Source organism: Ictidomys tridecemlineatus, chromosome 2, assembly GCF_052094955.1.
Source record: "Ictidomys tridecemlineatus isolate mIctTri1 chromosome 2, mIctTri1.hap1, whole genome shotgun sequence".
In the NCBI taxonomy this organism is placed as follows: Eukaryota; Metazoa; Chordata; class Mammalia; order Rodentia; family Sciuridae; genus Ictidomys; species Ictidomys tridecemlineatus.
In genome coordinates, this window is record NC_135478.1 from 10,963,920 (window position 1) to 10,977,408 (window position 13,489).

The 13,489-nt window shown below is 46.5% G+C and overlaps 1 pseudogene; it reads right to left on the reverse strand.

Moving 5' to 3' along the window:
• Window positions 1-353: 353 nt before the first annotated feature.
• Window positions 354-10,962, reverse strand: LOC101966468 (olfactory receptor 7C2-like; annotated as a pseudogene).
• Window positions 10,963-13,489: the final 2,527 nt, after the last annotated feature.

Sequence of the window (13,489 nt, forward strand, 5' to 3'; positions counted from 1 at the left end):
TATTTGTGGTAAAAACTCTCAAAATCCTTTCTTTATATTTTAAAGAGACTTGGTGCTGGGATGGAGTCTGGGGCCTTGCAGGTACCAGGCAAGGGCCTCCCACTGAGTGACCCCCAGCCCCTCAGAGCTGTTGGAAAGGCACAGCACACTTTGTGGTCTAGTGACCTACTATGTGACACACCACAGAGCTTCTTTCTCCTGACTGTAACTTAGTACCCGCTTATCAAGTTTTTCCCACCCACTCCTCCCCAGCCTCTGGGAACCACTGTTCTACTCTTTGTTTCTATGATATCAATGTTTGCATTTTGCCCATCAGTGAGATCATGCATGTTAAGCAACTTGAGATGAGAAAATCATCCTGGATTGTCCAGGTGAGCCTAAGGTCATCACCAGGGTCTTTAGGAGACTCAGATAGGGGTGAGGAAAAATGATAATAAGTGGGAATGAGGTGGATGGGAGGGAGGGAGAAAGAATCATGAAAGGTCAGTGCACAGGGAGGCATGATGGTGGAGCCCAGGAGGCAAGGGAAGCATGGTCTGTGGACAGGAGGAGAGAAATCCTGCCAATACCAGGGAACGTGTGCTCTGGGAGCAGGGAGTGACCCTACCGTGCTGGGTCTGGAGGTGTTGGACACAGCCTTGCTAGACAGAGTGTAGGCCTCTGGTTCAACTGTCCATTTCCTGATCCTCTTGAGCCATGTCCTGTACTGCTCCTGGACCTGCAGAGGCAATCCACGCTCTGGGTCAGCTCACAGAGAGGGGTGCAGGTGGGGAGACATGGGTGGGAGCTGGGCAGGGGTACCTGTTGGCTGAGGAGGCAGTACACCAGGAAGATGAAGACGCCCTGCAGGCTGTTGACGATGGTGAAGAGGTAGGCCATGACGGGGGCCATGGGGCCCACCTGCAGGACACCCAGACACCAGGTGCAGCCCAAGATGAAGAGATGTGCCATTGCTTTAAATGTCAGCACCCTAGGTTGGGGGAGAATGAAGACTTATAATGCACCCACAACAAAATCAGGCTATTCCCCTCTCCACCCTTGGATGCATCTACTCTCCCCTGTAAGCAATTTCTTGGACTGAACTCTGATCTTTACTCTCAATGATACCCCACAATAGAAATGCCATTTGGTGTCCAGGACAGTGATACTGCATAAGGTGGATTAGAAAAACTCATTTTCCATGAAAGTGCATAATTTCATTAACCAGTGTAACTGAGGATGCCCTGTGCTAGGGCTTGGACATAAATCACAAAGACAGGCTGGAGGCAGGGGTGCACACCTGTATTCCCAGCTCCTCAGGAGGCTGAGGCAAGAGGATCAGACAGCCTTGGGAACATAGTGAGGCCCTATCTTAGAAAACAAACAGAAGACATTATTTCTGTTTTTATTAATAGTATGCTCTGTTCAAGTGGTAATACAACTAAATAGCGAGATGCAAAAATTTGAAAGGTTAATCAGAGGAACCCAGAAGAAAGAGCATGAATTTTACACAAGATGCTGAGTGAAGGATCAACTCTGCCCCCTGGAGGACTGAACTGGAGTAGCGTTTTTCTATAGGGAGGAACAGTTACTTATAGGGTGGGAAGGATTCTGAGCTGAGAGTGGGGCAAGAAAGTGCAGCCTGAGATGTGGCGACTGTCAGGAGAACAACAATGCTCTTGGTACTTTTGCTGTAGAAGAGGTGATAAAGAGTCCAAGCATTGCTCATCAGCCAACACCAATTTCTCCTGAGGCTGAGGGAGTCCCAAGCTGGGATCAGAGATGGAGGCATTTTTTGGGCTTCTGCAGCAGAGCCCCGAGTCTAAGATTGCAGCCGTAGAAGGGCAGCTGCATTTGTTAATTCTGGGCCACCCAAAAGCCCCCAGTAGGGACACGAGGGGGTTTTCCAGGTACATGGCTTTGCTCTTGGGCATCATTCATGTCTGTGGGTTTGTGTCCCCTGCTCCATCTCACCTCGTGTTCTGGAGGGTGGACACATCTCTGTTGATGGAGGACAGCTTGCTCTTCACAATCCAGAGGGTCATCAGGAAGAAAACCAAATTGACCTTCAAGAAACCACAGAGGAAGGACAGCAGCATGAATCTGACATAATTTTCCTGTGTACATATATGGCAACATCACGGTGAATCCCACCATCATGTACATTCTCGAGAATTGGCTCCTAAGTAGATAAGGTATATTCCATGCTTGTGTAATTGTATCAGAATGGATTCAGCCGTTACATATAACTAAAAAGAACCCCCAAAAGAAACTGCAGGAGGTTTATGAATATCTTCTTTTCTCTTTTGCAGTTCTGTGGAGGGAACCGAGACCGTAGTTCATGCCAGGCAAGCTCTCTGCCCTTGAGCTACACCCAAATCCCCCACAGCAATGTTTTATTGATTAAAATTTAAATCTGTTATCTCTCCATTCTAGCCCACATAGCTTTTAGTATTTGACAATAATGTTAGAATTTGTGATGCAGAAGTCTTGGAAAACCCAACCCAACCCTTAACAATCCAGGATAGTCCTGTTCTCATCATCATCCTTATAATCCTGCTCTTCTACTGACCCTCATGTGGACAGCAAGGAACTCTGATGACATCACTCACACAAGAGATGGCACAGACAGGTCCAAGGAAGCCCCACACAAACCCCTGTTCTGGGTTGAGCCAGCAGCTGAGCAAGAAAGAAAACATCACTTTGCTGTGTTCATGAAGGAGTCCACGACCAGAGTCACTCCACACATGCAGAACCACAAGGATGGAAAGCCAGACCCCTGTATGTGTGATATGTCACAGTGCACTCTACTGCCATGTACATCTAAAAAGAACAAAAGTAAAATTAACAAAGAGAGAGAATAAGTGCATTGATCCTTGAAGACAGAGAGCAGTTATTTTGATCTCTTCCTCCCTTTCCTCAACAAACAGTGTCTTGGTGGTAGGCTTTCTGTCTGGCTCTGAAGATACCAAGAAAGTAAACAGGGTAGTATATCTCCCAATTCTCACCTCCAGGAGGACACACACTGTAGACACATTGTAACAATAAAACAAAAATGGAAGGTTCTGAGGATGAATCACTGGAGGGCATATTAAGGTCTGGGTCTGTGGGATTAAGATGGTTAAGGAGAATTCCCCTAGGAAATCACATGTTAATGGAGACAGGAAGATGGGAGGGTGTTACTGAGGTAGTGAGCTCTGGAGCAGGGCAGAGGACTGTGAACATGGTCAAAGTGCTTGAGAGTCTTGTGAACCTGACATCGTTTTAAGGGCTTGTCTTGCCCCATTCAATAAGTTGCTTTTTTTCTGCTGCTAAACTTACCCAATGACCACAATTCTTTCATGGATTTATGGACATGTAGTTTATGTAGCATAAAATTCACTCGTTGAAAATGTACACTTTTTTGAGCCCCCAAATCCTTGTTTGAAGGCTGGCCATCCTACAATTACAATACAAAAGAGCATTAATAGCAAGAGAACAATACAAGACTGTACCATGCAGACTCTAAGAATGTTTCCAGGGTTAAAGCCATTTAATTCTTTTCATTTTTGATTAGCTAAGGAAGTAGGATCCGAAAATCAATATTACTTTCTTGTATATCTTGAATATGATGATGGAGCTCCAAAAGATCCAAGTTGTTATTGTTTTTTTGCCAAAGACCCCCAAATGTTTTTTAACCTTCTCCAAATCCCTTTGTGAAGCACTGTGTTTGGCCGCAGTGACACACACACATACTCACAGCTACCATGACATTTAAGTCTTTCCTTGAACTTCAAAGCTGAAAGTTCATTACCTATATTCATGATAGTTGCCTCTAAGGCATTTAGCTTAGTCTCAATCTTTTCATCAATATCTATTTGATTATGAGTAGTCTTGGGAGTATTCTGAGCCAAATTATTAAGAAAGTTTGCATGTTGAATATTTTGAGATATAGTCACCGAAGCTGTGACTGTTGAAGTAATAAAAGAAACCAAGGCAACAACTCCTGCTATTATGAGCCCAAGAGGGAGTTTAGGTCTTGCTCACTGGGCATGTATTTGTTGTAAGAGTTGAAAATCAGCATCAGTGTACCCCGGCTCTGATATCTTACCTGGTAATAAGACAAACGAGGGCTGGTGGAGTGTCAGCATCCCTTTTTCTCTATTACATGTCTTGTAATTACATATTACAAGATATCTTTCGTCTTTCCATTTAACTTTTACATTTCCAGAAATTAAAATGCAAGGAGATTGAACAGGCTCATAAACCATAACAAGAACCTTCTTTAAAGTTCTTGCCTACAAATTCTTTTAAAAGTTTGTCAATAAAACGTAAGAATTCTGAGGCAGCAATTAAGCGACAAACATCTTTCTGAATGCCACCTTCGCTGAAGTTCAGGATGTTGCTAACAAATCCTACAGGAGTCATGGCAGTTCTCTTGTGTAACTGCCTCTTGTCAGTTTTAGGAGACCCATCCAAAATAGACCCACTCTTTCTAGACACCTTATGTTGTACTGGAAAGGTATTTATACAATCTGTCCACTTAGGAAAGGTGCCAATATCTACTGCAGTCTGATTAGGACAATGAGATATTCGTGGACATTCTGCTGAGATGGCTGGTTTGTTATGAGAAAGTCCCATTTTAATAACTGATTTAATATAAAGTTTTGAGTCTCCATTAACTGTATGATTATTTGCTCTGGGTCTCCCAACTGCTGTCTTTTCCTCAAATGACACTTTTAGACAGCCAGCATGTTTATAGTGGGACTAACACAAGGGTAGGTGAGTGCTATTTTCAGAATAATTAAATCCAGTCACATGATTGGGGTAATGTGAGTGTCTGTGAATCCCCCCATCATACATGAGACATGAGTAAATACTGGGATGGACTCTCCAGTCCACTACTGGGTGTACTAGAGGTGGATCTGGAAAATAGTTCCAATAGTTTTATCCCTGCTTCCCTTTTACCTGACAGCCCAACAGGGCTATTCCTGCAGCAAGCCTCATCATTGGAGTTTTAGCTCTCCCTTGGAGTTGAATCATTTGTGTGGCTCATATCGTCAATTTCCATAGGTCCCTCCATGCCTGATGGTGCCTTCAGGTACCCAAATAGGACGACAAGCACCTTCTGGAAAAATACAAGCATGACCTCTGCCCCACATAATCACTGGATCTGGTCCTTTCCACTGACCAGTCTGTAAGTCCTTCCCCCAAACTTGGCCTAAAGGGCCTGTTGCTGAGAAAGACATATGTCGCTCAGCTGCCTCATGATCTTTTCTATCAATTGAGATAGCTTTCTTCCCTTGGTAAATGTGGAACCCTAAGTAAACAATTAGAGAGAGAGAGAGAGAGAGAGAGAGAGAGAGAGAGAGAGAGAGAGAGAGAGAGAGAGAGCGCTGCCCCTTTTGTGGAGAAACCCTATATGCTCTGTGAGCAAGAAAGTTCAGGAGGGTGGCTGTGACAGACTTTGAGGTTTTTAATGAGGGACTTCGGAGGAGGAGGTCATCAACATATTGTAGGAGGGTTGATTCGGGTCATAGAGGGAAAAAATCCTCATGATCTCCAGCGAGGACTTGTCCAAAATTAGGTGGGCTGTCTCGAAACCCCTGGGGCAGGACAGTCCAGGTTAACTGTGGGCAATGCCTAGTTTCTGGATCAGTCCAGGTGAAGGCAAATATGTCTTGGGAAGAGACGGATAGTGGAATTGAAAAGAAGGTATCTTTAAGATCAGTAACTGAAAAACAGATGGAGTTTGCAGGAATGGAGGAAAGGATAGTAGAAGGTTTTGGAACCAGGTGATGTATAGAGCTGGTTGAACAATTTATTAATCTCAATTCCTGCACCGGAACAGAATGTTCCATTAGGCTTTTTTACTGCTAAAATTGGGGTATTGAATGGAGAGTGTATTGGACAGAGGAACCGTTTCTTCATAAGCTCTGAATGATTGGCTTTAGGCCCTTAAGAGTGGCAGTTAGCAGTGGGTATTGGGCCTGGTTTGGGACGTGGTTAGGGTTTTTAAGATGCACTTCCATGGGAGAGCAATTTGTGGAGGATGGGGTTTCAGTGTCCCACACAATTGGATCTACTCTTTTACAGGGGAGGGGAAAATGTGTGTTCTGGTGGTCATTGGGGTCTCTACACCAGACACAAAGAGGTAAAGTCTCTTCTTCATCAAGGAGTAAAGCCATGACTAAGATATGAGTCAGGGAGGACAATAAGGGTGAGGTTTTGGAGGCATTCAAGATGGATGATATATCCCTTCTCAGCAAGGGGACCAGACACTGAGGCATAACCTAAAAATGGTGTGAAAAGGAGAAGCAGAGGAGTTCTGCGTGGGACGATGATTTGACCCCCTACCCCGACAATCGGAGATTTGAGGTGATAGGTAGTTCCTCAAAACTCTCTCATAACCAAGACTGTGGCCCTGGTGTCTACCAAAATGTTTATGGGACGCCCATCCACTCAGATGACCACCCTGGGTTCCTGCTTGGTGATTGAGTAGGTGGGGACAGAAGACCCAGGGCCCCGTCAATCCTCGGCTGCTAGGCCCAGCAAGTCACTGGTGAGGAACTGACTTCAGCTCCCCTCCGGGAATTGGGGCAGTCTGATCCCCAGTGGCCAAGATGTCAGCCTCTGGGGCACGGTCTGGGCAGTGACCTGGGGTTAGGGCAAGCCGTAGCCCAGTGTCCTTCATTACCCCACTTAAAGCAGCGTCCAGGGGTTCCTCGTTGTGGGGGTTGTTGTGTCCCCCTTTCCATAGGTTGAAGGAGCCCTGTGACCCCTGGGCCAACATCTGGTATTTTTGGTGTTTTGCTCTTTCATCTCTGTGGTGATAGGCCTTGAAGGCCGTGGCCAGCACCTCCATCTGAGGAGTCAAGTGTCCCCTCTCTAAGTGTTTTTAGCTTTGCCCATATTTCAGGGTAGCTTTGTGAGAAAAAACAGGTCATAAGATGCTGCCTCCCATCTGGGGATTCAGGGTCCGTGTTAGTGCACTGAAGAGAGCCTTGTTAGTCCATCTAGGAAGGCCAAGGGGTTTCATTCTTCCCCTGGATACCATCCTGGAGTTGATCAAAGTTAATAGCCTTTTGTGTCACCACCTTTAGGCCAGCCGTCAGACAGGTAATGAGGTGGTCCCTGCGTCCCAGGTCTTGGGGTCATTATAACCCCAACGTGGTCTTGGTCTGGAACTGCCTGGGCCCCTAGGGGATGGTGGGCATCTGTCTGATGAGCCTGGTCTGCATAGGCCCTAGCCTGGCCCCAGACCCTTCTCCTTTCCTCAGGGAGGAGAGGATTGGACAGAATCATAGAGATCATGAAAGGTGAGGCTGTAGGCTTGGGCTAATATTGAAACTCTTTAATGTAAGAGACAGTGTGCAGTGTAAGACCAGAAAATTCTTTTCTAGTTGAGAAAGGTCAAGTATCGAAAAAGGAATATAAACCCTTAAAAATCCCATCTGGCCCGGTGACCTCTTGATGTGAGGCCACAATCTGTGAAGTGTGAGTCGGGTGATGAGATGTGGTGACTTGTGGGTTAGGTGCCGCATTAGCGCATGAACGGTTGGCGGGTGGACTAAACTGAGGTGGAGGGCCCCGGGGGGAAGGAAGAGAAGTGGGAGGAGGTTGTGGGGGAGTGTCTGGAGGAGGAGGAGGAGGAGTGTCCACAGAAGAAGAATCTGCACATGTAGAGGCTGGGGAAGTGGGAGTGGGTGAAAGTGGGGAGAGCATGCCTGAGGGCAGGGGAGAGTGGTATGGAAGGGTTCATCAGCCAGGTGGAAAGTGGACGTGGAGAGCAGAGAAGAGGAAGAAAAGGGGAAGTGTGGAGGCAGAGAGTGGAGGAGAAGAGGAGGAAGGGGGCTGGAGAGCAAGGTGGAGGTGCTGAGGCTTGCACTGTGTGCAGAGATTTGGGTGAGATCCTAGCAGGAAAAAGCCTTCATGTAAGGAATCTACTTCCACTTCTTTATCACTCACAGTAATTAAAAGATATCAGAATAAACTGAGATCCAGAGACGCACATGTGGGCCAAAGGTTTTGGATGTCCAGGGGGTGTGCAGGCCCGTCCAGGATACAGAATTTTATGAGCCTTTTTGGTTTAATATCAGGGGCCAGGCTCCGGGTTTTCAAATTATCTAAGACGCCCCACAAGGGGGAATCGGTCAGGAGGGACGAGGAATATCCCATGCTGGAAGGGTGACATGGGAGTCAGAGAGAGAGAGAGAGAGAGAGAGAGAGAGAGAGAGAGAGCAAGCGCCCAGGCTGGAAAGAACTTCCTTGAAGCTCCCAAGTGGGTGGAGGGTCTTGTGGGTGTCCCCAAAATGGCCGACCACCACGGGGTAATAGAGGGCACTGCCTGGTCATCACCAGGGGAGTGCGATCTGTGAGACCCAAATACGGCTGACGCCGAAGGCAACTTGACGTCAGGAGATTTTTTTGAGTGGAATGAAAGAGTCAGAAGGAGAGTGTTGGTAGGAGTTCTGGGAGGAATGAAGTCAGAACTCGGGGGAGATGGGCTGCAGCAACTGCGCTAACCCATCCACGAGAGCCGCAAGCGACGGGAGATGGAGGAGTCAGAAAGGGAGAATTCATCCTACTTTCCAGGCGGCCAATTCCCAGGGGTGTCCTAGCAGAGCACCCAGGGTCCACCGCAACCGTGATGGGTCTGAGTGGGGTGCGTTTCCCCCCCAGCACACCCAAGGGATTGCTGGACTCTCAAGGGCCAATTCCCTGGTTCTGGTGAGTTGGGGTTCAGGCGCTCATGGGAGGGGGCACTCACCAATCTGCAGGTCGGTGGTGGATGTAGGGAGGTGATCAGAGGAGTGGACTGTGACAGGAATTGTCAGGCATGGAGTTTGGGAATGGTATCCCATCTTTAGCAATGGGGATCCACATCCTTTGTTTCATCCTGGGTTTCAGCATCAATGTAGGAACTGCAGGAAAGCTCTGTAAACTCAACAAGCCAAACAACCATTTACCTGCCTGAGATTTTATTAGCAGGACCATAGTGGCCAGTCACAGAAGAGAAGGGGGAGGGGGAGGGGGGAGAGAGAGGGAGAGGGACAAGGGGAGGGAGAGGGGGAGGGGGAGGGAGAGGGGAAGGGAGAGAGAGAGACAGAGAGATAGAGGGAGAGAGAGACAGAGATAGATAGATAGATAAAGAGAGAGAGAGAGAGAATGAACAGGGTGTTGATATTTATGGGCTCAATATGGGGTGATGGGGAGCAGAGGGGAGTGGGCTGTTACTTCTTTATTGTCTGAGAGTTCGCACCACTTCAGGGATTGGAGGTTTGCCATTCATAGGGATTGGAGGTGATGGTTTGCACACCATTCAAGGTTCCCACTATTCAATATGTTACAGACTTAGGTCCTGGAACAGAAGTCCTGGGTGCACCATCTTTACCAACACCCATGAGAATGGCATCCCTGGGTTTGGGGGTGCAGTACCTGCTTCAAAGCCATGACGAGTGTAAAACCTTGTCATTGGCTTGGGCCAACGTCTGCACAAAGGCAAACAAATTCTGAGAGGGTCCCCTTTTCCCTTTGAGGCAGGAGGATGTCCTGGCAGGCCTTACCTGAGTTCTCCACTGCTAGCTGCTTACCAACCAACTGACAGGCACCTGAGTCCCCCATGGACCTGTGAGCTGCTTGGTACAAACACTCTACAAAGTCAGAGAATGAATATTCTGAGTCCTGTTTTATCTTAGTCAAACTAGATTAGACTGATCCCGGGAAGAAATTGGCTGCCAGGCTTTGTTTGCATGTGAATTATTCTGATCATAAACCGCCAAATAATAGTTTAGCTGCTTCTCTAAATCTGCAAATTCACCCGTTCCCATCAACATCTCCAAAGGGGTCTCAAGATTCTGACTCGTGTTTCTCTCAAAATGCTCGGTACAAAAATTGGCACAGTAAGACCCCCAGAGGAGGCAGTCACCGCCATTCAGACAAGCCCTGGCCATGGACACCCAGTCATTGAGCAGAAGGGGTTTTGGAAACCGAGTTGAGCAAGCTTTGTATAAATGGGAATTAGGGCCATAAGTACCACAAGCATTTTTAATTCTTTTAAGGTTTTAAAAGGAATGATAGCGTGTATGCAGACACAATGGTTTTGCTTGTTACCCCTGTTCAAAAACTGGAAGGAGCTGAAAACCTGTAAGGTCACCATGGGGCTGACCAAGGTGTACAGGGTGGAGGCCAACACCCCTGTCCATGAGGCACGTGTCCCTATGGAGCTGAGGTAGATCCCCAGGCAGGTTCCATAGAACAGGGAGACAACAGAGAGGTGAGAACTGCAGGTTGAAAAGGTCTTACAAATCCCTCCTCCTGTGGAGATCCGCAGGACAGAAGCCACAATGTTAGAATAAGAGAAAATGATCCCAGCAAGAGGGAAAAGCCCCATGATGCCTGTCACTATGTACAATATGATGCTATTGATGAAGGTATGGGCAGGTGAGCTTGAGGACCCAGGGAATTCACAGAAATAGTGTGGGATTCCCACGTCTGTGCAGAAGGAGAGCCTCAGCACACTCACGCTCTCAGGAAGGGCTCCCAGCACACTGATGAGCCAGCTCAGGAGAAGAACTGAGCACAGAGCTTGGGGCTCCTGAGGACCGTGTAGTGCAGGGGCCGGCAGATGGCCACGAAGCGGTCATAGGCCATCACGGTAAGAAGTAAATTGTCCAGCAGTCCAAAAACAGTGAAGAAGTACACCTGGGTGATGGAGCCTGCGTAGGTAATGGCCTTGCTCTGTGTCTGGATGTTCACCAGCATCTTGGGGATGGTGGTGGAGGTGAAGCAGAGGTCAGAAAAGGACAGGTTGGAGAGGAAGAAGTACATGGGCGTGTGCAGGTGGGGGTCTGAGATGGTGGCCAGGATGATGAGCAGGTTCCCAAAGATGGTCACCAGGTACAAGGACAGGAACAGCCCAGAGAGAACCAACTGCATCTCTGGCTTCTCAGAAAGTCCCTGGAGGAGAAATCCTGGAGTCCCCGTGGGGTTTTCTGTTTCCATGTAAAGTAAATGTCCCCCGGGGAGAAGCAGCAGCTAGAGAAAGTGTACGGCCACCTCAGGACCCTGGCTGCCTGGGCGTGGACCCAGTTCTCTAGGAGGCATTGGCTTGGTGGCCCCTCCTCTGCTGTGGGTCACACTGGGGTTCCTTAGTGCCACTAGTTCCCTTTTGTTTCCACCACCAGCGGGAAAACCCAGTCACCAAACCTAATTTAGTTCCCAAAGCTGACTGGACCTAGGGTACTCCCTGCACATGGTCAGCAGCCCTCCTGATCTCAGGTGTCCTAGGAATGACTTTTGTGCTTCACTTTTAAATGTCCTGGTAATAACCACCATTTAGGTGAAATGTTAAAAGTTGGGTCTGGGTCATTCCCATTAATGATGAGAAAGCCCCATTTTCTATAGGCTTGGTTAATTTTTATTTAAAAAGTATAATAGACAAATCAATGAAGAAATTGACTCACTCAATTCACCACCCAGAAATATCATCAGTAATTTTGAAATCTCACCTATTTGCAATGCATATAAAGTCTTGGGAATCACATGAAAATAAATGTGCCAAGGAATTTTCCAAGTCTATGTTAACCCTGATACCAAACGACAACTGCTTGTTCTGTAGAAGCCATAAAAGCAAAGCAGCCATTACTTGCATTAATTAGCACAAGTAGAAAAAGTCACAAAGTATATCCATGCAGTGTCCTCTGGGTGTCCATGAAGCCTTTTGTCCAATCTAGATGTCCATCAGGCCTTTTTCCTTCCTTGGAGAGGCATGGACCAGAGTCACATAGGTCCTGACTTAAAAATAGCCTTTTTGTAAGTTTCTTAGGAAATATCTGCAGGTGCTGTTTGTACTCGCTGCCCAGGAAGTGACCCAGGCCCATCTCCCTGTCTTCCCAGTCTTGTCTCCTACTCTTTACTTCTTACTTACTAACATGTCTGTCAGGAAATTATCTGGGGATCAATTTTCTTGGCATTTTGGCCACTACTTCATGACTATGAAGATCTTGAGTGGAATATGGCATTCTGGGGAGCCTTCCACATCCTCAGAAGCCCATGTCCCACACATAGCAAGGTCTCTTCCTTGTAAGCACCACAATATTTTATTTTTATAATTTTTTTCTATTTATATTTTGTTTTTTGTCAAAAAGTTCAAGGCGGGTTCTAGTCCTTTTGAATGCTGTGGATGTGAGCATCCTGGGAGGCTGGTTTTCTTGCTTCTAGAATTTTTGAATGGAAGAGGCCTCATAGGAAGGGGGGCAGTAGAAGAATGTTTAACAGAGAAACTGAGGAATTGGGCTGCAGATGGCATCTGGATGTTGAGTTTGCCCAGCACCATGTCGGGCATGGACAGATTTCAGGTTGTGCAGGAGTTGAATGTCGATCATGTCCTGCAAGAATCCCTTCACATGGCCAACACCATGAATATCTTGAAACACACAGCACAGAGTCTTTGTCCTGTCCTAATGACTAAAAAATGGCGGTTCAGATTTTCCTTGGGGAGGGAGGATGTAGCTCCCGTGATCTTTCTAATCAGTCTGGAATGATAATTATTTAAAAATGACATAAGATTATTGAAAATAACTCACAACTTCCATTTAAAAAAGGAAAGAAAATATTTGTTAGATAAAGAGATTTCAGCTGCTCATGTACAAACAAGAATGTGAGATGATGGATAAGTTAATTTCCATTATTCCAGTAACCATTTTATTTTCTGTATATTCATGGGACACAACCCAAAAATACACAATGAGTTTGTTAAGCCATTGTGCCTGGGGGATGATCACTGGAGGGTCTTAGCAACAATCCTGCTCCCTAATTTTTAAAAATTTCAATTGACAAATAATAATCATTCCTTTATGGGGTATGATGTTGCATGCACACACACACATAGATACTCTCTCTCTCTCTCTCTCTCTCTCTCTCCACACACACACACACACACACACACACACACACACACACACACACACTTCAATCACATAATTTTCTTGCCCAATGGATTTATCAGGGCATGATCAAGAGGCCACATGAGATTTCATTTTGCTGATTTTGTACTTTCTCAGAAGTGAGGCTGATTCACTGGAGCCTTATGAATGCTGTGCTTCAGAAAATTACTCAGAACTGATTATAAGACAAAATATTTTGTTTTTATGAAATGAGCGAAGGAAGGGATTCCAAAATGAGAGGAAGAGAGTCCAGCAACTGAAACCCTGGAGAGGCCCAGTTTAAGGAGACACTGGAAGATAAAATGACATCAGGCCACCAACAGAGTGGCCCCTCGCAGTCCAGTGCCCAAGATGGTAGAAACACCTGATCACATCATCTGAATTTCAGAAGCCTTTGTTCCCTATCTGATGACTTCCTATTTTCTAGATAAAAAGTTGACGTTTCCTTTCCTCAATGTGTATATCATTCCCAGGGCTGTGGTGGAGGGAGGCGGGTGTGAATCTATTCAGTTATCTACAACCAGAGGCAGATTTTGACAGCTCCATGAGAGAGAAACCCAACCTATGTAATTGGTGTGATAGAC